General features: G+C 44.4%; 1 protein-coding gene across 11 annotated transcripts in view; it reads left to right on the top strand.

Moving 5' to 3' along the window:
• The window catches only part of LOC135368658 (discoidin domain-containing receptor 2-like), a 363,200-nt gene that overhangs the window by 140,077 nt on the left and 198,903 nt on the right, over positions 1 to 24,220 (top strand). Inside the window, exon 1 of one of the 11 annotated variants that reach the window (XM_064602088.1) lies at positions 5,542 to 5,563. The exons of 9 other annotated variants lie outside the window; for them this stretch is intronic. The gene's annotated coding sequence lies outside the window, so the exon portion shown is untranslated. Of the gene's footprint in view, positions 1 to 5,541; positions 5,564 to 24,220 lie in introns of those variants that run through there. One more of the 11 variants, XM_064602086.1, reaches the window with a different exon arrangement.

Genomic DNA, 24,220 nt, shown 5'->3' with positions numbered 1-24,220 from the left:
AGAAAATGAAAGAAATAATTTTCGTCGTTTTGGGGATTTGGGGCCTTCTAGAAGTGTGATGCCGAATTAATTAATTTATGCTAATGCTTGGTGAACTGTCGTTGATGTATTTGTTATTCATTATGGAGAACCCTTTAACAGGGATTTTGTTTCCTACTGGGTTCTCCACCTGTATGTAAATATGTATGTATTTTCGAATAGAGATGACTAATAAATAAATAATAAATAAATAAATAAAAATAAACAAAAGCACTGCCGCAACCCTTGCCCTGCCTACCTAATGCATGGAAATCTATGCGAAGTTTTTAGGGGGATTCTTTGCAGTGCTGGGAAGCTAATTTCAGGGCGAGAGAGCTAATATGGGGAGTAATTGCAATAAATGAGACTAGAAACTCTATTGAAACATGATGAGGCAACGCGACGGAGACACGAACAGAGGACACACGCGGACAGCGTTACCAACACGCTCTACTCCTTCTCTTAGAAACTCTAATTAGTCCCCAATTTTACCCATTTTTCCCCAAGAGTGCAGGCGTGACGTGACGTTGAAAAAGAAAAGGCGACCTGCTTGCCAGAAAGGCGGCAAGGCGCACTAAACCAAGGAGAGACGGATACGGGAAAAACATACATACGCGCACAACACACACGGAAAGGCCCCGTACAGGGCAGTGAAGCATTCACATGTTGACTTCTTCTGTGAGTACTCTCTGTCGTTAAAGGACTCCGATAGGGTGACTTTCCCTCATGAAATCCAGTAGAATCCGTTGAGGTTTTTCGCCGAGTCGACAGCGGTCCGTTGAGGATAGATTAGGGGTTCCAGCAGGGGTGCTGGGTGGCCCAGGTCTGTAATTTTTTTTTTTTACATATTAGGCGTCTTATTTTTTGATGTTTGTATATTTTGTGCAATGAAGTAGTATGTGCTCAACAGTCTCTTGAGCGTCGCAAGAGGTACATGACTCATCTTTACTTCGGCCTGTGAGGTATAGATGACTTCCTTTGTCTTTGCACTCCTATATCTCAATCTCACTATAATAGTTTCTTTCTCTCTTTTTTCTAATAGTGAAGCCCCTTGGGATGCAGAGTAGCATTGTTCGTCGAGTTTCTCTACAGGATATGTAATATGGCCAAGTAAACTTGTGGAGTACAAGTTCGATACAATTTCAATACAATACAATAAAATACAATACAATATGAGTTTCTGTGTTCATGTTCTTAATAGAGCTATATACTTGGATTTTTGTCTGCTATTTTGCCGCGTTCAACGCGGAATGTGTCCTAGGTGTCATACCAAACCACTAGATAAAAAGTGAGCGATGAAACTGAAGAGGTCAGATGTCACTGCCCCACGTGACAGACCGTATACGTTACCTCTAGAATACGTTCGCGGGCGTCTCGACCGCTGGTGTCATTGCCTTACCAGTTCCGGACGATCATTGCGGTTGGTCAGGCGTAACACCGCATTCTCACAGCTGCCCCGCCATGTTACACCTTACACAGAGTGTCAGAGGACACAGATCATGTACTGCTGAAATGCGAGGGCTCCGCAGCAAGTCGTGAGGTGCTCTGGAGGTGCTTAGACAGATCCACCAACAGTCCTCTGGCGTATAAGAAAGTGCTCGCGGAGCCTGGCTAGCCGTCTGTTCAAGCTCAATCAACCTCTGTTCCACTCGCAAGAAGTAGAAATTCGGCGGCAGTATTTCCCTACCCTAAGCGTCTAGATTACACGGCACAAAGGACAGTGTGGCTAAGATATCTGTTTTTTCTGTTTTTTCATAATTTTATTTCCCAAACGGAACGAGCCAAGAATGTAGATCGCTTTCATTCTTCGTGTAAACTTTGTAAAGAGGACACGACAATTAACAATCCGTACATTCCCCGAATCTCGAATCTCATATAAAGGGTGTCTTCCATGCCGTCGCACCTAACTGAATATACACCCAGGAACGACTGTGCATACCTCACAAATACACGCACACGAGCTCAAAAGCTGGCCGGAAAATTTCACACTTCCTCTTCCGTTTCATTGCCTCTGCACACATTAACTTAATGTCTCGCACTTAGCAATATTCCTTCTGCCGCAACTTCTTTCTTCTCTCCCTTTTCTTCCAGAGATTCCTTTTGTGCCTCCGTACAAGAAAAAAAATAAATGAAAAAGAAGAAGAAGAGGAAAAAAAAACGCTTGTAACGCCTATCTTTTATAAGAATTTATATTGTTCTTATCGTCTTCAACCATCCCAGGTCCCAAAGCACCTGTTCTCCGCTTTCTTTCTCTTACTTCTTCTTCTTCTAACAATTTTCGGGATGCTCCACTGGAACAGTTCCCCTTCTTTCGCAGCACGGCTGGGTCGTTTTATAAAAGGGGGAGATTGAAATTAAAACGTCTTTAGAAGCGGTATCGTGCGCACACACCCCAGATATTGAGGGCGTTGTTTTTAAAAGCGTGGAAGAGTTTGAGTTTGCCTTCCCCTCAAGACTTTTCTGTAGCTTTCTCGCCCTTTAGAGACGGCAGCTTCCCTGTAATGTTTCTGGTGTAATGGTGCGGGGTGGATTTGCATTAATCTCCTTCTGGTTGTTCGGGAAAGGTTTATTAAGGGTTGCTGGAAAGGGGGACTTCTAATAGATTCGTCCGGGGCCGGGTTATACGGCAGGAAGAAAGGTTCCTCGGTCATTAGCGTGAAACGTCATGACTTGTGGTTCTGACAAAGACGTATTTGAGACAGCGTCAAGTGTCGAGGAAGCTGCGGTTGTCTGGAATAGACGAGTGAGGATAATTGAATTATTAGAAGGGACGCCTCGGGGAACGTACATGAAAGGAGCTAGGTGTTTTGATACAATGGAGGGGTACAACCTCCTGGTTCTTCGAGATATTGTCAGAATTAATGCACGCGCATGAATTTAAACGGCTCCTCAGTTCTCACTCGGAGTGCTCTCACTGCGTGGAATAAAGTTTGGTGTAAATTTCGCAGTCAAATAGGTGTGAATCATTATGGCATACAGTTGGAGTATACATTAATGCATGCAACGTAATAGATGTAGTAGCCTGTGATGACAGATAAGTACCCCCCAGACACGATGTTGCATCTCGGACGTTCCATGAACTTCAGATTAGGTTCAGTTAGCCCTTTATGACAAACGGAGACAGTACGCACACGGTTTTAGTTCACGCCATGATTGACAACCATTCTATTTCGCCAGTTAGTCGCGCGGTGGCGAAATAGAATCGTTGTCAATCATGGCGTAAACTAGAGCCGTGTGCGTGCTGTATCCGTTTGTCATAAAGGGTTAATTGGACATAATCTGAAGTTCTTGGAGCGTTCGAGATGAAACATTGTACTTGGGGGACTTATCTGTCATCACTGGCTGGAACAAGGTTATTACCAATGTTCTGTGCCCGAGCAGCGAGCAAATACTGGACTTCTGCTGTGGGTTCAGTCGTTTGCGCGGAAACCGAAGAAAGCCGAAACTCTCCCCCTTGTTGTACGTTGCTTTGCAACTGCTGAACGAACATGCTACTAGCATCTTTATTAAGAAGTCTTCCGACCAATAGGTTCACGAAATGCCGCAAAAATGTGCAACGCAAATGTGGCAAACGACGAATGACAACCGAAGTGTTTCGCCGAAGTCCCGATAGGATACGCCACCGTCTTGCGCATGCTCCGTTAACATTTTATGAAATGGCGGATTAAACATGCAAGGACGAACACAACACAAGCATCACCAACGCTCAGTTGCATACTTCACTTGAATACTTCAATCGGTCCACGTCTGTAGGACCAACAGTATGCTCAAATAAAATAATAAGGGCAGTTTTAGAAAAGGCACCAGCAATGGGATTCGAATCCACATCCTCCGGTCACACCATCCAAGCGACGCTGTCCCCTCGTTTCGTGCCGTTTTGGATGTGAGTTCGAACGGCACTGCAGGTGCGATTCAATATCGACTTCAACTGCCATTGATCATCAGTGAAATAATTCTTACAAAGGGAATCAGTTAACAGAAAGAAATGGTCGCGTCGCGCTGGTTTAACGTTGAAATATAATTGTTCAAAACACGTTTCGGAAGAAAATTATTGCTTCCACTTAGAACAGTCGACATAATAAAACAACGTATTTATGCCGTTCCTTTTTGAGAGTGTACACGACGAATGAATACAGTGCTACTTGTTCTCTAAGATTGCGGTCCATTCTCCACAAATGGAAGGAGAATGCATGGCTTCCGTCTGCTAATGGTCTGCAGTCGGAAAACCGCACACAATGAGAGAAAGAAATGACCACCCGAGTGAAAACAAGCAAAACATTGCGAGAAATGGGCTGACGAAAGAAAAAAAAAGGGGGGGGGAGGGCACGAAGTAAGAAAGAAGAATGAAAAGGCAGAAAGAAGGCGCCTGAGAGAAATCACCGCAAGGGAAAAGAAAAGCGGTGTAGCGGTACATCATTTTTTCCCCTCTTCTTTTCTCGGCCAGTTGAAAAGCAAGCAGAGAAGCCAGTGGAACCGTAAACGGAAACATTACGCTATGTCAAGAGAGGAAGAAAAAGAAATCTGCTCCAAAAGACAGCGGTTTGTTCGCGGAAAACAGCGCAAAAACAATGAGCGCGCGTCTAATAACCCGCAAAGAGTACGACGCCGACGCCGCGCCGCCAAGCGAGGAGAAAAGGAAGTATCCCCAGAAGAAAAATCCTCGTCAGACCAAAGAGTTGGCAGGGAAAGCCGAAATCCCAGGAGAAAAGGTCTCGCTTGCCTTGCGTGGCTGTTTTCGCCACCGTTGAGCAGTCCTATTCCTTTCTTCTCCTCTTGTTTTGGTGCCGAGAGTTCTCGTCTTTCTCTGCTTGTGTATGTCACGTGTTTCGCTTGTGTGCGTGTGGGGTGAAAGGCTTCCACGGTTCTGTAGGAACACGATCGTGTCCGAACGTGTCGACCTTTCCTCTTTTCTTTTCTTCCCATTAAACATATCCCCCTCCCCCCGTACGTGTCGCGTGAAAACGTGTGCGCGTGCGCATGTATGATGGGGGGGGGGGGGGGGGTGAGCTTGTACATATTAGAAAGAGGTAACATTTCCTTGAGTTTGAGGAACGCAGAATACGAAGAGGAGAACGCACGACTCTACAGTACACCAGCTCGCTCGCACCGTTCTAATTTGCTCGTCGTAGTATCTATCATTTTTTTGAAAGTGCTCAAACGTCGCCATGCCAGTACTGGACAGCTGCTTCGGCCTTATTAGGCATGGCGACGTTTGAATACTTACAAACATACGCTATACGTGCAGCCAAGGAGCTCCGGCTATTTTTTCCGTACGTGTCTTTTTTGAATGTTCTACGTTATCGTAGTCGAAAGGGCCTGGTGGATCGACGTTGACGTTCATAGGATGCGTTCTCACCCGTCATATCTTATTGGTCTCGAATTGACGTAGAACAACATCGAATGAGTGGTTTTCGAGTTGAGGAGTGGCGCTACGCAAGCTGAGTCTTCGAACTCCCGGTTCGAAATTTCGCTAATTTGCAGCAAAGGAAAACTTTATAAACACAACCAAGACGAGTTCGCCTGGGAAGGCCTGCCCCGCAAAGAAGTAAGGTACTTTAACAAATACTTCGCACGCACTTTTCTTATGACAAAGATAAGAGTTCGTGACATATCGTGCATGTTTCGATTTCGTTTGGCGTACGCTTTGAAATCGCGATCTTTTGCTGTGCGAAATGTTCTGTTATAATGCGGTGAATTTGACGCTTCAGATAACAAAGATATCAAGCAACATTTCAGATATGGCGCAAGAAAATGTACAGGCAGTAATTTACGCAGCAATCTTCTGCACTCTGAGTATATTACGCATGTAATCGTTTCCTTTTAGCATGGGACGAAGCTGTGACTTTAGTGATATTCTTTTCGTATTACGGGGGGTGTTGATAATGTTATAAGTGCAAGGGTGCAGGCGAGCTGGTACATTGTAAAACGACGATAAAACCGGAGACACGGAACAAAAAAGACGACACGACACGTGTCAGAGAACTCTGAGAACGTGTCGTGTCGTCTTTTTTGTTCCGTGTCTCCGGTTTTATCGTCGTTTGATAATGTTATCACAGCCACGCACAATTCAACATGGTAAGTACATAGCACGGCATTTGGTGACAAGTGCCTACACCCTTTAGTTGAATTTTCGTTTACGCTGATAATATTTTTTCACACGCGGAGGACCCCATGGTACGCTATACGGAACATCCGCTTCTTTTTACTTTGAAATCACGCTGACACTATACGACTCCAGAACCTCGAACCGGACGCGTAAATCCACGTGACATTGCAACTTCCCTTACGTCATTTTGGCAGGAAGTTGCAAACCACTCATTGCTGCGCTCATATGTGCGTTATCTCTCCCAGCGTAACACGTCACACAATCACGTGACAGAAATGAACGCGCCACGCGCTTCCTCTCCCGGCGATGAGTGGGTACGCCTCTTGCATCCATTTGCCCACGGCGTATTTCTCCGTTGCCAAACCCTGTTTAGCTGCCACTTACCAGTTCTTTTAATGACCAAGTCATAAGGCCCAAGTGTATATATACGTGTTCACTTTGTTATATTTATCGTCTGAGATTTTGCTTCTGACTGAAATGATTCGATTGACTGAAACCGCGTTACACATAAGAGCAGAACGTATTCCCCAGATAATTCGAACGCGGAATAACATATTACCTCATCATATAACTATAAGAATATCGAGTCCAATCAGACTGGTTTAGTACGTTTTACCCCCTTGAAAACAACAGATGGCTTCAAAATTCTGGTTCGAACACTACGGTCATAACATATTGCTTTGCGCCCGTAAACTAGTATTCAGCCTTCCTTTTGAAAACACGCGGAAAAAAATATCAAATATAATAGTTCCTTCCGATATTCTATCTCGGAGAATCGCAGCAGGCAACGAAAAGCTCGCTGCGTCGTGCTTCAGGCCCATTGGAGCACGACTGACGAAATTATAATAATAACTTTCTAAGTCGAGCGCCCGTAAAAGAAGAATAAAAAGAGAGAAAGAGAGAGAGTGAGTGAAATCTTATGCTTGGCGCAGTTTTTGATCGTTCATATTGCGTATCGCTTCACAGTTATTGCCATGGCTGCAGGCAATAAAATGATGGAGCGCAGCAAAAGAAATTCATAAAGGGCCCATTAAACCTGGGCGCCAGCGAACGTATTAATAAAAGCAACTTTGGCGTACGAACGCCACTACACTATAAAGATATATCCCAAGTAAGGCACGCTGATTTTATGCACGCGATATGGGCGCGGGAATGCCTCTATGCATCTAATTTTCCTTCTTTTTTCAGAGCGTTACTAAGCGGAAGTTAACCGTATAGAGACGCGTTGTTTTTGCGTACGGGTGGTTGGTTTTCATCCCGTCGCCAAGGTGTCTGGGAGCGACGAACATAAATGTGAGAGCGACGTACCGCTCTTTCATTTACACTTAGGTAGTCCGTACGTTTTCATTTTTTACGTAACTCACGCGTCGTGTGTACACTGTATCGCGACGTTACTGACTTTGCAGAAACGATATTGTTTCCCGACGACTGCTGCTATACATTTACTCGAAAAATAAATAATAATTTTGACACTAGGACATGTTCCAATGCTGTCGTGAGACTCAGGGTCGTTTTGTTTTCTTGTGTTTCTACGGGTTAAGACTGGTTGTGGTGCGTGTGCTCTATACTTCGGCTGCGTCTACTACGGCAGCGCCGCTGCCAGCGCTGTCAGCGGATGGCAAGTTTCCGTCTACTAGGGCAGTGCGCTCGTTTCGTAGACAACCTGCTGCCGCAGCGCCGCTGCTCCCGCTGGCCAGCGCAGGCAGCAGGTCGGGAGTCGCTGAGCGCGCTGCTGCTGGCTGTGTGACGTCACGATAGCAGACGACATCGCCCGCTGCGTAGTTTGAACATGGCGTCCACATCGACTGCTGGGCTCATCACTGTCACAGTGGCTACCCGACGCCAACATGCAGCCTATACGGGTCGTGGATACATGAACTAACATTAAACGATGTTGGTGACATTCTAAAATCGGTCTGGAAGCGGTAGGGTTTGAACCGAGATACGCTTTCGGCGAGACTAACCTGAAGGCGGCTCTCGTGCATGGCCTCGGATTCTTTGTCTGTTTGCTTTTTTGTAGTAAGGACGGAAAGCGCGCCAGTTATACACAGCTCTTCATCTGTCTCGGAGGCTTCGGAAATTCCAGTAATCGACTGCGCGGTACCATCGGGGATCTCGTCGTCTGCTCGTTGGCCGCCATTTTCAGCAAAACCAGCGAGCTTGTCTACTAAACCAGCGCCTGCTGTCGCTAGCGCTGCCCCCTACCGGTGCTGTCGGCGCTTTTTTAGTAGACGCAGCCTTCGGGAGTAGTCAACTCCTGCGAGTCAACTTTTGGGTTAACGTAACATGTGAGTAGGCTGACTGCCTGCCATCCACCATCTTCTGATGTGCCCCACTGGCAATGTGCGGACTACGTTCCCTTGGCGGAAGTATACCTCTATGACCACTTATGGTGTCTCGGATTACGGATTATGACATATAACATAGAATAACCTGGTTATCAAGGTAGAAACTTTGCGCCGCGTTATCATATTTCGTAAACATAGAGAAAGTTTGCTCGTGTCTTCGAAAGATATTACGTTTAGAAAAGCCTAGCAGGAGTTACTTACCACACTTTTTGCTAAACTTCTGGTCTCGTTCCTTTACATCGTTTTCTGTGCTCTATTTGTCCGTATGACTCCGATGTTCGCTTAGCGACTACGTTGCATGTGAAATCACCGAAAGACATCAAGTGACATCAAGTGAAATACATCATGAATAGTACGTATTACTTGAAAGTGCAGTGGCTTGTGCGCGGTGCGAACAAATTCGTCACTCGATTTCAAGAGCGCGCCAACATTACATGCTCGCCAAGAGATATGTTGTTCGTCGACTTCTCCTGCATACACCGCTCCAGTGCAGTGAAAGCACGCTTCACAGGGTACGCCAATGTGGACGAGCTTGTGGAGGAATCCAAACTGTAAAAAAGCAGGAGTTTGGGCAGAAAAAAAAAAAAAAAAAAAGGAACGGACGGCACAGAAGGTCGTCTGCTTTATTTTTTTTGCCCGAACTCATGAATTTTTTTTTTACAGTACCCGGACTTCACTCCCTATTTGCAGAATGAAGAAGTGGCTTTCTCAACTCCGATGACACAGCAGACTACTTAATAACCAACGCTTTCCGTACGCTGCCTCCCCTCTGTTTTTTCTCTGCTCGTTAAAGAAAAACATTTCGTTTCGCACACTTTTATCTTGCATAAACTCATCATCCTTTTCAGCTATCTTCTCTGTACGTAGCTGCGTAGCAGAAGCAGAGACGATGTTATCAAATCCCCCCCCCTCTCCCCCTCCCAAGCCCCTCCCCGAACATATAAGGAGCCTTCTGCCAACAAAAATCCTTCTTGACAGAAACGAGCGGCGACAGATATTTGGCGGCAGATTTTTTGATGGCGAGCCATCAGTGTCGTTCCCCATTACCGTAGCTTTCGCATTCACCGCGGGGCGTCGTATCCTGAATTTGTAGTCGTCCTTCGCCGGAGGGGCCCCCGAGGATGTCGAGCGGCACGCACCACTCGTTCTCCCTGCACTGTTCACAACTCTGCCCCTCCCGGAGTGCTAGGAAGGGCTGCTGTCTCTCATTTCCGGCAGCGGGGTTCGTACCAGTGATAGGGCATTAGCGAATGAGGAGAATTTTACGGTTTCTTCGCGACCGTTCGAAGTTCTTATTTACTCAAAGCAACATAGTTTGCATCGCTGAAATTCGAGTATCTGGAACGTACCTCTACTATTTTCTGTGCTTAAAGCGATAGTTTTAGAGAGCCAACCACAATGCAGGTCCGTCCGTGGCATTACTGGGTCGTGTGACACCGCGTGACACCGTCGTCACCAGGTGAGTTTGTGGTACGCTGACATTGTGCAACCATCACAATGTGCGCAAATACAAAAGGAAAAGAGACTACAGACCAGACTTTAGTCTGCAATGCGGAGTGGCAGAGGACACAGCACACATACTGCTCAGCTGCGAGCGATTCGCAGCAAGTCGTGAAGTTCTCCGAAGTGAAGTCTCCTTGGACAGACACGATAACGGCCCCCTTGACCCCAAGAAAGTACTCGGGGATTGGCCAGCAGCAAATCGACATGTTTCTCACTCTGTGATCTCCTTCCTCAGGGCTTTTGTGGAACGAACATCTGTTTAGAATCATTGGTATAGTGAGGCCTCGCCCCCCTAAGTGTGCTGGAGCAGCCGGTCCAATGTAGAGTTGGACCAACATCTCCATGTTCTTTTACACCAACCAAAAGAGGTTAATCGATTTCGCAAGACATTAAAAGAGTTTTCATAAGAATGTAATAGCATTTTAAAAGAGGTTCCACAAAAATTTACCGCCAACGATGACCTTATAAAGCTTCCACATTTAAATACATTTGGCTCAAAACCAAAGAAACGTTTGCAATTGTCACCTAGGGCACGCTGCACCACTCTCACGTGAGAGAACTGCAAAACATGAAAAATATCAGCAACGAAATACCACAATTTCGTCAGGCGAGACGCCATCCACTCGTTATTCATTTTTTGGAACACATTCATACGGATACTGATTGCATTACTGCCACGCATGCCATGAACACCGTTCCGGAAACGACACGTGGTTCCTTCTCTTCACACGAGAGGGCGCGGAGAGCGGACACGTGCCGCCATATTTGTTCCCCTTCCTGCCTATCCATCGCAAAAAGCCACGACCATCTGGCCACGTCTCACGTTGCACGCGTGCGCCTACCATTATTATTCGAGTTCCCCATTAGAAAAGCAAACTTTAATTGCGTTACCGACATCGGGGATTGGTCACGGGCCCCTCTCTCAAAAGGAGAAGCGCACACAGTTTGTTAGGCAAACAACCTGCCTGAAACGAGATTAACGTTTTTGACTTCTTCCCTCTCTATCGTTTCGGATGAATACGGTATGAGTCAAATGGTGGGAACGCCGTACCGAGGCTGGGAAGTAGCAATAATAACGCTAATCAAAAATGAGACGATTAAAAAAAAAAGTGAAATTTAGCATGCGTGTACGGACGCTTGTAATTCGCCTTATTATCACCCCGCTTCATTTACAGTGCATGATTTACAGTGCATGACTCCCGCGTAATTTATTTTTTTGCACTTTTTTCTCGTAGCTGCATGCAGTTCGCGATGTTTGCAGGCGTTTTCTTTCCTGAAGAGTCACTCAGTAGTGGAATAAAATCCGGTAGACTTTGGTAAAAACAAAAACAGTTAAGATATGTATTTATTGCGGAGGTGTCATATTAAATACTGTGCAGAAAACGGAAATTAAGAGTGATTTTATGTCTTTCTTTTTTTTTTTTCAGATATTACGTCGGCAACTGATTATCGAATGTACGGAAACTGGTTTGTGTGCACTTTAATGTATACCTTAGTTGTGAGGGAAATGATATTTGCCTTGCTCTATGGTGGGCTGGTGACCTGCGCTCTCAAAGCACAGGCCTCACCAGGCACATCGTTCATATAAGGTATCCTGTCTTCTCCGTACACAATGAACGACAGCCCTCACCATCATGCGGGAGAGCGTTATCGTCTTGCTGAAACAACCCTGTAACTGTAGCGCAATGGAAATGCACAATTTGTTAACCATTTTCTATAATTTGACGATATCTGGATAGACAGCAATGTGTACAAGGTACACGTTGCGATCGATCTCCTACAACACATTTCCAAAAAGCTTGCACAAATCTTGCACGTTGAAAGATGACAACGAAGAAATATGGTGTTAGTCTACAGAACGCTCGTGCATGCTCTGAATCGGTTCGTGCTCGTGTGCAAGACTATCCTTACACACCACGTCTAACACCCACATTTTATTTCCGTCGCTTCCATTTCATCCTGCTTTATACAAAGCGCTGTTACATCGATCGCAAAACGCACTCTGACAATCTTCCTTCAATTTGTACACAGTCGGCGTTCGTACGACACCACTAACACCAACGCAACGCTTTCGTAGAAGCGTTGAAAACAGGTCTTCTTATTGTCCCCATAATCATTATTAACGCTCGACTCGACTCCGATCCCTCTCGATGTCTAAGCGCACACTCTGCTATCTTCAAAGTAAAATGAACGAGGATTTGAAAAGAAAAAAAAAAGAAGGAAAAAATAAAAGAACTGCACCATTTTACGAAGCATCGAAAATAAACAGTTCGGATCGTGATGAACAGCCCTGCTTGCTGGGAAAGTAGTATTAAACGCAGATTCTCGCGTTCCATTGTTTGCAGACTCTGCGTGCCATATATGTGAAGGAAAGATTTATTTTCACCGCTGCAGATTTTCGCCGTTCAAAGTTTCCGAGGCTGGAACGCGCGCGCGCGCGCGCCTTCGGAAGGTTCATTAATAATGATTCCGGCTGGCGTTCAGGTATACGAAAGTCGGAGGCACTTGTTTGGGTGATTAATTTTGTCCGCACACATCTCACTCCGTAGCGTAGCAGCGTTGCTTGTATGGTGGTGTTTGAGGTTCGTTCATTATGCTGGAACCTGAAGTGACTGCCGTTTCTCCCGGGGAGTCGTATATATATAGCGCGCGAAGAAACGAGCGTTAATATTCTACTCCCGCCGTTCAGGAAGCACACTCTATAAGAAAAGCAAGGAGGGAACTGGGGAGTGATTGCAGATTCTAGTCCCCTAATTGGCAATTGCTCTCCTTTTTAGGTCCACAACCGCGAAAGTTACTCGCCCCCAGCGCTCACATACACCCTTTAAAAAAGGGTGTACTTTAACTCCTTTTCCTTGTCACATATATCACTCCTTTTTGGAGTACTTGTACATTGTACATACTTGTAATGAGTACAATTACTCTCAAAAAGGGGTCTCCTCACTTCCTTCAGGAAGTGAGGAGACCCTTAAGTCCGTACTGGAGAGTAATTGTACACTCCAAAGGGAGTGATATATGTGGCAAGGGTGTACCCCCCATAAAGGAGTTACTGTACACCCCTTTTTTTAAAGAGTGTAGTCCTCAAACTTTGCTATACGTCCGCTTAGTGTATTCCTGTCGACTAATTCGTGCCGCGCTAAACCTTGAACTTGCCGCCCGTACTCGGCAGGCAGACTGCCCTCTCCTTTTATTATTTTTTTCTTTCTTTCGATAAACGATACTCCCCCCCCCCCTCCTAAACCGTTAGTCCTGCAACATGTGTACTATAGTGTCTTTAGTTGGGCTCGAGCCCTCAACGTTCAGGCCAGTGAGAGGACTATAGTTACCATTGAGTCAATGAGGCTGGTGAATGTAACACTTTCTAATACTTACTAATAATACTTAATGATAACATTGTAATACTTTCTCCCCTTCCTACTAGCACAGGAGTTGTTGTTCCGCTCTCAACAACAGCAGCTGGGTCACGACTCAGACTTCTGGGGTACCGCGTGCTGCATGCTACGATAGTAACGCAGCTGTTTCGCTAGTAAGGTCACGACGAGGGCAGCATTCATAGAAATCAACGAGAACGAACGTATCTCTGAACAAAAGAATAAGACTCTGTGGTGCTTGCATAAGTATAGCATACACCAGCAGATCGTGTGATCAGCTTCTGTTTGATAACTTCGCATATTAGTTGGACCTGTGGCTAATTTATTTATTTATTTGTTGCTTCGGGTAATGAGAACAGCTGGGCCTGCCATTTTTTTTTTTGTTGAAATGATACGTGGCGTATACGAGTAAATGAACCGCGAAGCGTGAATTATCTCGCAGCGTTGAGTTAAACCCCCGTTTATCGTTGTTACGATCGGGCAGAGACTCCGATGTTCGAGCGCTCCAGCGCTCTTAATAACCTTCACTTACTTTTTTTACTGCTTTTCTGCGCGTTCTTCGCTGTCCCGTGTGGCACTCGACTGCTTAATTAAATTTCCAACTCTTGTCTCTTCCTTCTGCTTCCCTTTCTACACACATGACTCTGCTCTTGTCCATCCTCCCTCACCCGCGCACTATTCGTCTCTTCTCTTGCACTTCTTTTCTTGTGAATGTACGTTTCTGGCTTTTGCGGTTAGTGCAGGAATACATTAAAACCAGGTCTTCAGAGAACGCTGCCTTTAAGCTCAGGATACACCCATCTAGAGTTCACTCCGATCGCATATTGCAGTTTCGAAATAGAACGCTAATTGGAGACACAGTGTCTTGTTTTTATATCCAGTGGGGACATTCTTTGGTTTCTTTCTTTGCTCAAGTCGGCCTCTGAGCACCACTGAGTGAACCACGTCGAGACCCCTCCATCGATTGGGTTAATTTTCTCTGGCATCCTGTGGCTGCCGCTGTGCCGAGACGCAGAAAGAACTGGTCAAATTATATTTATGAAGCCAGATGTCTCTCTGTTGTGAGATTTTGTTTGCACTCGTGCTGAACCCCGAATGTTCAAAAAGCAAGAAAACAGGGAATGCTTAAACGTGATGCAATATAATGTATATTGTCTCTCTATGTCTGACTCTGTTTAACTCAATAGGAGACGTACGAGTGGGAGCGAGTTATAAAGTGGAGTCAGGTTAAACGCGCTCTTGTGGCCATAGATGGCGTATACGCTTCCCCCGCTTGCTCAAGACTACAGTGGTGAAACAACTTTCACAGGCGTCGGTTGTATTTGCAGTTTTCTTCGTATTATACGTGCAGTTTCGAAATTAGGAAGCGTTAATGGTTTGTCTTGCTTGCTTGCGGGAGTTCGAGTTGTACTAGCACATAACTTCATTTTCATATATTTCACATCGCATGCTTCTCGTGTAATGGGGTAGGGTACTGCTCTCAAGCGGTGAATCACCCCAGGCCATAGTGATGATTTAGTTGTTGTTGTTGTTCTTGCTTGTCTGCATGCAAAACCAAACCCATATAACAGTCTACTTTCTATCTCGTGCTTACACACGCTCACGTATAGTACTCTCGCGCAACACGTATATCGGTGGTTCCCACCATAGCCATAGAAACAAAACACCTGTTTTGTGTGCATGTGAAAGGCTTACATACGAGTCGCAGCATTCCATAGTTAATGTATTTCAGGGAGCAGCGAATGCAGATGAGATGCAACCGCGTTCTTTTTCGCGAAGGTCCTCGCAGTGCCGTTCGCATCATCGCCTGCACAGATGCTGAGCAATAAGGCTGTGGTATGCATGATGATGTGCCACGCTCATTTGTGCTGGTTCTCTGCGGTATTCACATAATAGAGGACGTACGCGCAGTGTTTGCGTTAAGCGAAGAGCTCTAGGGTTTTAGTAGAGAGAAGGCTATTTCGAGGTTCATCTCGAATTATCACGCTTATTGTCGTTCCTCCGTATACTCCATGGAGAAAGGAAGTTTGCTGTTTCCCAGTGGCATTACACTGGAACATCGGAACTCTTTTGTGGACGCAAGTTTCAACCACACGTCCGCAGCGTTTGGTTTTGTATCTTATTATATGAAATGCAGCTCTTTTCGTTATTATTCTGTGTGTGATTAGCAGTACCGAGGCATTTTACTGTGCTTCACGCGCGTTGTTCACACTGTTGTGCTATTAGCTATGCTACGTGGTCAATTTTTTTCTTTTTTCTTTTTCCATATAGTAGCTACGTTTCAACGACTCTCACTTCGGTAATCAGTACGAAAAGATACAAATGAATGCGGTGTGGAATTTTGTTATCTCGCGATGTAGAGCTATGGATTATCATTATCATAGTGGCACGAACCTACAGCAGCTCCTGTTGGTTAAAATAAAACATCTTTCATAATTTATTTATTTATTTATTGTGGTGCTCCAAGGGCCTTGCGGCATTACATGGAAAAAGTATAACTTCGATGAAAATGATAACAGAACAGTAAAGAGAGAGAGAGAGAGAAACAGGAAATTGATTAACACAGCATTGCATAACTGTATTGACATTAACTGAGTAACATGACTGACTGACATAACTGACTAACGCTAACATTGCATAACTGCAACGAAAATGATAATACCCGCAACTTCTTGTACTTCGCAGCGAGATGAAGTTACTCGTCTTCAGAACGCCAAGTATAAAATATTCGCCTGACGGAGAGGAAAATATAATGCGAAACGTGGATGTATCACAACCTTGCCATTGCTGTCATTTTTTAAAAACTCAAGGCCACCTTTTAAAGCTCACTCACTGTTTCCTGAGTTGTTTGATTGCATTGATTCTTGAGCGCCGGAGGCTTACGTGTTTGTGTCGTCCATGTTTCTGGCCTTCCTCGGCTAATTGTTTACTCAAGGCTCGACTTATCACAAGTGTTTTGGAGCAACTAGATACACCGGGCCGGCCAAACACTTCTTTTTTTTTTTTTTTTTCTTCTCTAACTCTCTGTCCCTCTTAAACGCACCCATAGGCACGCAACATTCAAATCCGAATCTGGTGCACCAAGCAAGGCTTTCTGCAGCCATACTGGAGGATGATAACGACCACGCCGTGAAATGCACCGTTTTCTTCTGGCTTGAAAACGTAGATCGTGCAACATATCCAGCCTGAGAAGCAGCAGTTGTGAAAGAGGTGATCTATAGGGAGGGCCATCAAATACGTACAAGCCAAAAATTCGTTTAAGAATATTTTGGTGCTGGTCGTATACAAGGAACTTCTCTCGTCTCGTACCATAAACTTTTAGTATAAAACGCATCGAGCCGTTTGCGTTGCACTCCACTTTAAAAAGCAAAAAGTCTGACTAGCTTTTGACAAAAGAAAGAAAGGTCTTCGTTTTCCAATGTGTAGAAGAAGATATACTAAGAACACGACGCTCAAAAGAAAAGGGAACACGGATTCCGATATCTCTAAACTTTTTGGCGCAACGCATCGATCATTTTTCTATATCCAACAAATATCCAAAGACGTATTGAAAAAAAAAAGAGAAAGCTAATATCATTGTAAAGCATTTAACCCTGAGCATGCGGCACGTCTGAAGGCAGCTTAAAAGTTATTGTGAGCACGTCTCCTTGTTTACACTTCGTCGCTGCTGCCGCGATTGAAGGCGACGGATCCTGTATGACGTGACATTTTCCTGACACTCCGAATTTTCATCCTCTTTGTGTATGTGCGTCTACGCGCGCTTTATAATCATACACCGCGAGCTGCATGATCTTGATGAATTACCAGCGCTCAGAATAAAACAGCCAACCAGCTCGCTGCGATAAAAGCTTAACGAGCTGCAGCCATTTTTAAGACGCCTTTTTGGTGATAAAAAGGTCGACACGAACCTAGAAAAAGAAAAGGAGGAACTACGTAAATAGAATGCTGGTTCTACAGACAACGTAGTTTCACAGCCGTAATTAATTTATGTCCGTAATGAATTAAACTAGACAGCTCCTTTGACGCAGAAGTTTCGTCTTTCCTATCGTTTACGTTACGGCTGACACTTAATAAATTTCATGTAACCGTCGGATGTAGAGATAAATTAAACAAATTAATTGATTTTTAGCTATTAATTATTAATGACAATAAGGTTCAAAGTCACCAAAGTGAATCCTACGGCTGACCGCTCCAACGGAAAGAGCCCCGAAAAATGTTTGTGTTGTTTGGTGTTGTAGGTGTGCTGTCTACGAGTTAACACGAGTTGACCTCCACTGTATCAAAAACAGATTTCCGTGTTTGTCATAATGCAGGATACCCGCAAATTAAATCTTTTCCTCTCCGCAGGGTGCACTATAGCAGCCTTTCTCTCTCTCTCTGTCTCTCTCTCTCTCTCGCGCGCGCGCGGCGCATTTGGGGGAAAGGGAGGTGGTGCTCTTCTGGCGGAGCTACAAAGATGACCACCTGGTTTGCCTTTATTTCGAGGGCCGACCTTCTTTCTAAACACGGCAGTGGCACCAGCTCTCCAAAAGGAACCGACGCTGTCATTGCGCCGAACCTCTATATAGCATAATTAAAATAAATAAATAAAAACTCTTTAGTCAACGTCAATAACGACAAGGCCCCAGAAGGTCGCTAGTGAGGCCATAAGATGGCCCTCTTGACCTAGAATAAATTGACATTTATTGTAATCGAAAAAGAGAAAGGCATTTCCGTATTTTATAAAAAAATATGCCCACAATTTGGCGAGAACACATTGTATGTATTCATTCTGCATGTATTCATGCATTCTGCATTTCCTTTGATATACACGTGTATATCAGCGGTTAGTGAACCTACATTCTTCCGACATTTTCCCCTCACGTCTTCTCGGGACAAGGAGCTCAGTGCTGAAAACTCACTTCTTTTTTTTTCTTTTTCGGTCGCTATCGAAAAATGCGATCGGCGAACCGAAACAAATGTGGCAGCGGACCCTGACCCACCATGCGACGAGCGAAGCACGTTTCAGTCGGGACCCATACAAGGCCCTGCATGTACGGCTTTGTGTACATGTCAGCTCGTGCAGAGTATCCATGATCCTCACTAACTGAGTTACACGATCGAAAGCGACACAATGCCAGCAGCATGTTTGAAGAATCAACCGCGGTATTTGAACGTGCTTCTTATGGCAGGGATTCGCTTTAAAAGAGCTTTTTTTCGCGGCCGTCCCCCAGAATTCTTTGGCTTAACCAAGCGTGATAGAAGTGCTTATGTGTGGATAACTGCTGTGCTGGCGCTTATGTGTGGAACTTGTCAGTTCTTTTCATTTCTCCTCTTGTCTTCTTTTTTTCTTTTTTCACACAGCGAGCGATACTTTGCGAATTTTCTGCTGCTTTCTGAAATTTTTGTTGGGTAATTGTATGTCGGCAGCCTAGACGCATGTTTATCAGGTATTCCCGGCAATCTTCTTTCATTATTAGGATAATTGTTATTGAATTTGGACGTAACTTGCTTTACGAACCAAATCAACTTTCCTAACTTCGTAATTGAGCAGAAATACATCACGTGGCTTTACGGCACGCACTCCTAGCAGCACAAGGGACTGCGCTAGAGACTTCCGGAAAAATGTAATGTCATCACGTGATGAAAGTAATTACATTAGTAATGTGGTACTAAACATGGGAAGGTAATGGCAGTGCGTTACAAAATAAAAGCAACTTCCCAAACGCTGCTAACTGAACGGCAAGATTTTCGAAAAAAAAACAAAAGGACGTAAAAATACACGGATATTTTCAGAATATGGAAATACACGGAACAGCCAGTACATGTATGTCGGGATTAACGTATCTACACTTTGGATCTTTTATATCTAATCTAACACGAAACAGCCATATCCAAACATCGGTCCCTGTCTTTTGTACATACACCAAATACAAGAATTAACAGCGGTAACAGAATCAGCTCTGTAGCACCGAAAACATTCTGCCGTAACAGTAGGAATTCTTTCTCCAACAATTTTCTCTCCCTCACTGCGTGGATTGAATTCTTGCGGAGAATCGGGACAGTCCAAACTCTTCTCAATATATATATATATATATATATATATATATATATATATATACTGTACCTCGCGTAATAAACGCATTCCGAAACGCGCAGTAACAAAAATATTTGCCGCTATACCGACGTGGCAACGGCCGAATTTAAGCGAGCTCTTTAAATCCCACTCTTCGTGGAACTCGCTTTATTGTATGAAAAATTTCGTTTTCCCAACCATTTCACTCTTTCGGGTCGACGCTTTATTTCGCACCGCATTCCAGAGCACAAAAGTCACGCCGTCTCCAAACTATTATTTTCTACGCTAGAAATCGTAACTTCGTCGGTGGCCAGAACATTTTTTGTTTCCGCTTTCTTATTTTGTTATTGTTCCTGCCGTTCGCGTTGGCACGCTGCAGGATCTTGGAAGTCGCCATTTCTCCTTCCCTTTTTTTTCTGTTCTTTTTGTGTGGTCTCGGGCTTGTTCTTTCTGTGTATGCGTGTTTGTGTTACGGACAATTTCACCTGTTTATCTTCGGTTCTGTGAATGGAATTTGACTTTTTGGAAGAAGTTAAGCGCGTTTAACGCGATGGTCTATCCAGGGCTGGAAAATAATGCTTTCGGTCTTGAATTTTACCTGCAGTGTGAAGGTGTACCTGTCTGCGGTCTTTCAAGACTTTCCAGAGATAAGAAAAGTGTGTTTCTCGGTGAGGCAGAACGTTATATACTCTTTGACATCTGACTTAATTGTGCTGACCCACACGGTCAGCGACGGGGATTGTTTTATTTGACACAACCATGTACAAGGAAAATGCAAGCTAGTCGAATATTACGTCGGCTGATTGCATGACTCTTTACCCACGTTTTTTGCATTAACCTGTGCATCCTTTTGATTATAAAACAGCTATCATTAGTCAGTTGTGAGTTTAACCAAAACTGGTTGCAGAAAACTACGCGAGTTTACACGGTTCCATTGCAAGAATTTACAATTAAACAATTACGTTACACGGCGATTTACAACGATCGAATGGGTTTCCCAGATTTCATGATTGTAGATGTATTGGGTTGACCAAGAACAACAACAACAACAATAAATGAAGGAGAAGTGATGATGACATGCGATGTTTCCCCAAGAAGGTTAGTGTTTTATGTTGTTAGGTAGGTTTCATTGGTACTAAACCAGCTACATATTCCGGTTTCAAAATCACGAGGGATGCAGTGAAGAGGACAAAACGAAAAATGAACATAAGTGGGGAAAAGAGGAGAGAGGGAAAATCACAAAAAAAGTATACTGCCCGCCGTATCGAAAGACATTGCCGACATCATCCATCCGTCCGATTTATTCAAGCCACTTAACTACAAGAGATATTCAAAAAAGAAAAGAGAGAGGGAGAGATTGATCAACCATCTATGCACCGCTCAACCCAAGGTAACCTGCCGCGGCATTTAGAACATATGTCGTGTTCACGTAAGAGCGCTTATAATAAACTTGAAGCCCGAATGGCGGTTACTCGAAAGCCAATCACGCCGTGACACAAGCAGACGCGGGCACTTTCATCCAGCCAAGCTGGAAGACTATCGCGTGAGGAGTTGTGTGCATTGAAATAACGTTTCTCGCCGATTAGTCAGACCGTCGCCAAATTTTCCGTGTTGCCTGAACAAAGATTACTTCCTGAACCTTCGGGGGCCCTTCATCTACATTATACGTACATTTGACGCTTTTTTTAGGCTGTGTGAGTGGGGGAAAGAGAGAGCTAGTGAGTCCCCAAAGTAAATTTCCCCGGACGAGCAAACAGCGGTATCAGAAACACCTCACTGATGGATGGGTGTTGGAATGAACAGGAAGTGTTTTAACATTCCCGTCCCATGGGCTGTTTATGATAGTTTAATGGACGTCATTAAAATAGGTTGACTGTTGTGCATGTGTGCTGTGGTTGTAAAAACGTTACTGGTATTCCGTGAGTACGAAGCTTATATGTTTGCAATGCACCTCTCATACTAAAAGGCAAAAGACGCTGCTCGCCGCCAGTTTGCGTCTTCTGTTGGCCAGTTCTGTCAAATCGATGGCAGAAGGAGTAGGTTTAACGCAGCTTCAGCATGAGCGTAACGACATTTATAAACTTGCAGCGATACATTTCAAATCATGAGCTTTTTGTTTGTTTGTTTGTTTCCTTTCAAGCCGGAACTATATGCCGTTTACACGATTCCACCATATATGTGGCACCGATGTTGCACATGGTATCTCGCCTCTTCGAAGAGGTGCTGCGAAGCTAGAGATGCTGCAAGTACAGAATGTTCATCAACCTGCTTTTGTCTCTTTCAACAGAAATGCTGTATTCTTTAAAACCAGCTCCCGGTTAGGATGATCGCTTTCCACGCAGGGACTGGGTTGTGACACGGGTTCCAATCCTGTTCGAATAGACACGATCAAACAAGGGTAGACAATAAATCTCTCTTATAGGTGATCTAGAGCGCATTCTTCTTCATTGCCCACGCTACCAACCTTCCCGAACCGCACTCTCCGGGTCTCTGAATCAGCTGGACCCTCGCCCTCTCTCTCGATCAAAATTGCTTGGTCCCTGGCTGAATCCAGCCCATCAACGCTATGCCCTCGAAGCTCTTTCGGCGGTTTTGGACACCATGGGAGTTCTATCCTTATTGTGAAGGGGCCCATTATTTCATTCCCTACATCATCACCAGCAATGGGGTAGAGTATCGTCCCTGGAGATGAAACTCCCCATTCATGATCTCACAATAAAGTTGTTGTTGTTGTTCAAAACTCTCAATTGAGAATTTGTTGTCCATTCTTGTTTCTCTCTCGGTACCCATCACCATGAGCTGTATTCTTTCTCTTTCTTTCTTTTCCCCCCAACGTACGTTCTTTCGGATCACTCTAGTTTATAAACCGTTTCTACAAAAGAGCATTTCCTGCGGCTTCACCATCTCTCTCTCTCACACACACACACACACATCTTTTTTTTTTTTTTTCGTTTTGACACTTCTAATACTAACGCATAAAAAAAACTTGATTTGGAGCACGGCCTTTCCCAGCACACAAGCACTATCAGCTGTTTACGCGACTGACAAACGTATGTCGAGGCCAAGGAGGAGAGAGCCAACGACTCATCGTGACGTCACCAGCCTCTTCACGTGGCGCTCACGTGCACGCCACGGGCATCTGACATCAGCCGGGAAACACCTGCGAGGGCGGCCCTGCGATACCCCTCTCGCGTATCACCCTCTCTCATTTCAAGGTCTGACGGGCACAATAAAATAACCCTCACGGAAGAGATATGCTGTTGCTGGCTCTTGTGTCGCATGCCACGTATCGCTTTCCTGTAAATATCGGATCGCGTTGCGCTGTGTTCGAGGCAGTACGAAAGTTATACGAGTTTCTTTGATATTTGCGGGATGGGCAGCTTGCGGAACTGAAAACGTAGGAACAAGATTGTGTGTGTCTTTGAAGCACTTGCTCGCGTTTTCCCTCGTTGTACCCGTCGCTGTATAGCTTGTACGGAATGCGTGTTTCGAAACTGCTTGATTACGTCAGTCGCTGCGTGGTTCTAGTAATTATGAGTCATTCCTTTTCCTAACTTTTTTTTTTTACTATGCGCAGTGAGGATTGCAATATCACGCTTGCAGCGAGGGATATGTTTAATGGTTGAAAAAACAAAAACAAAAAAAAAAAAAACAGGAAAGGTTAGTGAATAACGCTTAGAACTCTGATTAAACAGTCCCAAATGCAAAGCAAAGGCTTACAGTATTTAAAAAAAAAACAGAAAAACAAAAGCGTGGAGATGTAGGCTTGACACAACTTGAGGCGTGTGTTGTGTTTGTCTGTTTGTATGTTCCAGCCTCGGAGCAATTACTTCCCACCCTGTTCACGCAGGATACATCAACATGGATATCTGCTGCTCCGTAGCACTTGTAGCTGCGTGCAGCATGTTGCACGCAAATGAAATGTAATGAAGCAAAAAGAGTACGAAATAAATGTTGAAGACTGGAAGAAACAAATGTAAAAAAAAAAAAAAAGAAAACATGGAAGGATCACGTGCCATATTGTATACACTTGGGTGTAATCGTTACAAGGCGAACGGAAAAGGTGACCTGTCTGTTAAGTTTTACAAAAATTCATCGAAATCAGTTACGTCCTCCTAAAAAAAAAATATTACCTGTGGATATTTACCAGGGATGGGCAGTAATACGCATATTTTGTATTATAATACTAATACATAATACTTCCTAGAAATCGGTATTATAATACAGATACAAATACATTTCAAAAATGAGTATTATAATACATAATACTAATACTTCTGTGTATTACACGAGTAATACTTGTAATACGCTTGTAATATACTTAACTTGGGAAGAAAAAAAAAGAACAGAAGAATTACTTAGATATATGCCCATTACTTATCGAGACAATCATTCTCCAATTACGTTTTATTCACGCTTACATTTTTGCACATGGCCTGATCTTTCCGAATAAGATCAGATAGCGCTGATCAATTCGATCGCAGTGAACAACTTGCTCTCACTGTGGCAGAGCCCTGATTTCATCCACACTGGACGATAAAATGTGGGCCGTTCAAAAACCTGTGACTGCCCATAGTGCAACCACGTACAGGGGTGACTGGCTGCACGCACTCTTTCATAAGACAAAGGGCTTGTACTGGTATGACTCATCCTTACGGATTCTGAAGTAGAAGGAATGCGAGGAAACCTCCAGTAACCTCTGGCCCCAAAGTCACTCGCTTTGGGATAATTTGGGGCAGGGGAACACTGTAATAGGACCTTGTTCTTGTTCAAATGTTTGTGGGACCCGAAAAATTACTGATAAAGTGCACGGGTGACA

This window comes from Ornithodoros turicata, chromosome 9 (assembly GCF_037126465.1).
Source record: "Ornithodoros turicata isolate Travis chromosome 9, ASM3712646v1, whole genome shotgun sequence".
NCBI lineage: Eukaryota > Metazoa > Arthropoda > Arachnida > Ixodida > Argasidae > Ornithodoros > Ornithodoros turicata.
Note: the sequence above shows the minus strand (reverse complement) of the source record. Positions and strands in the feature narration are given on the sequence as shown.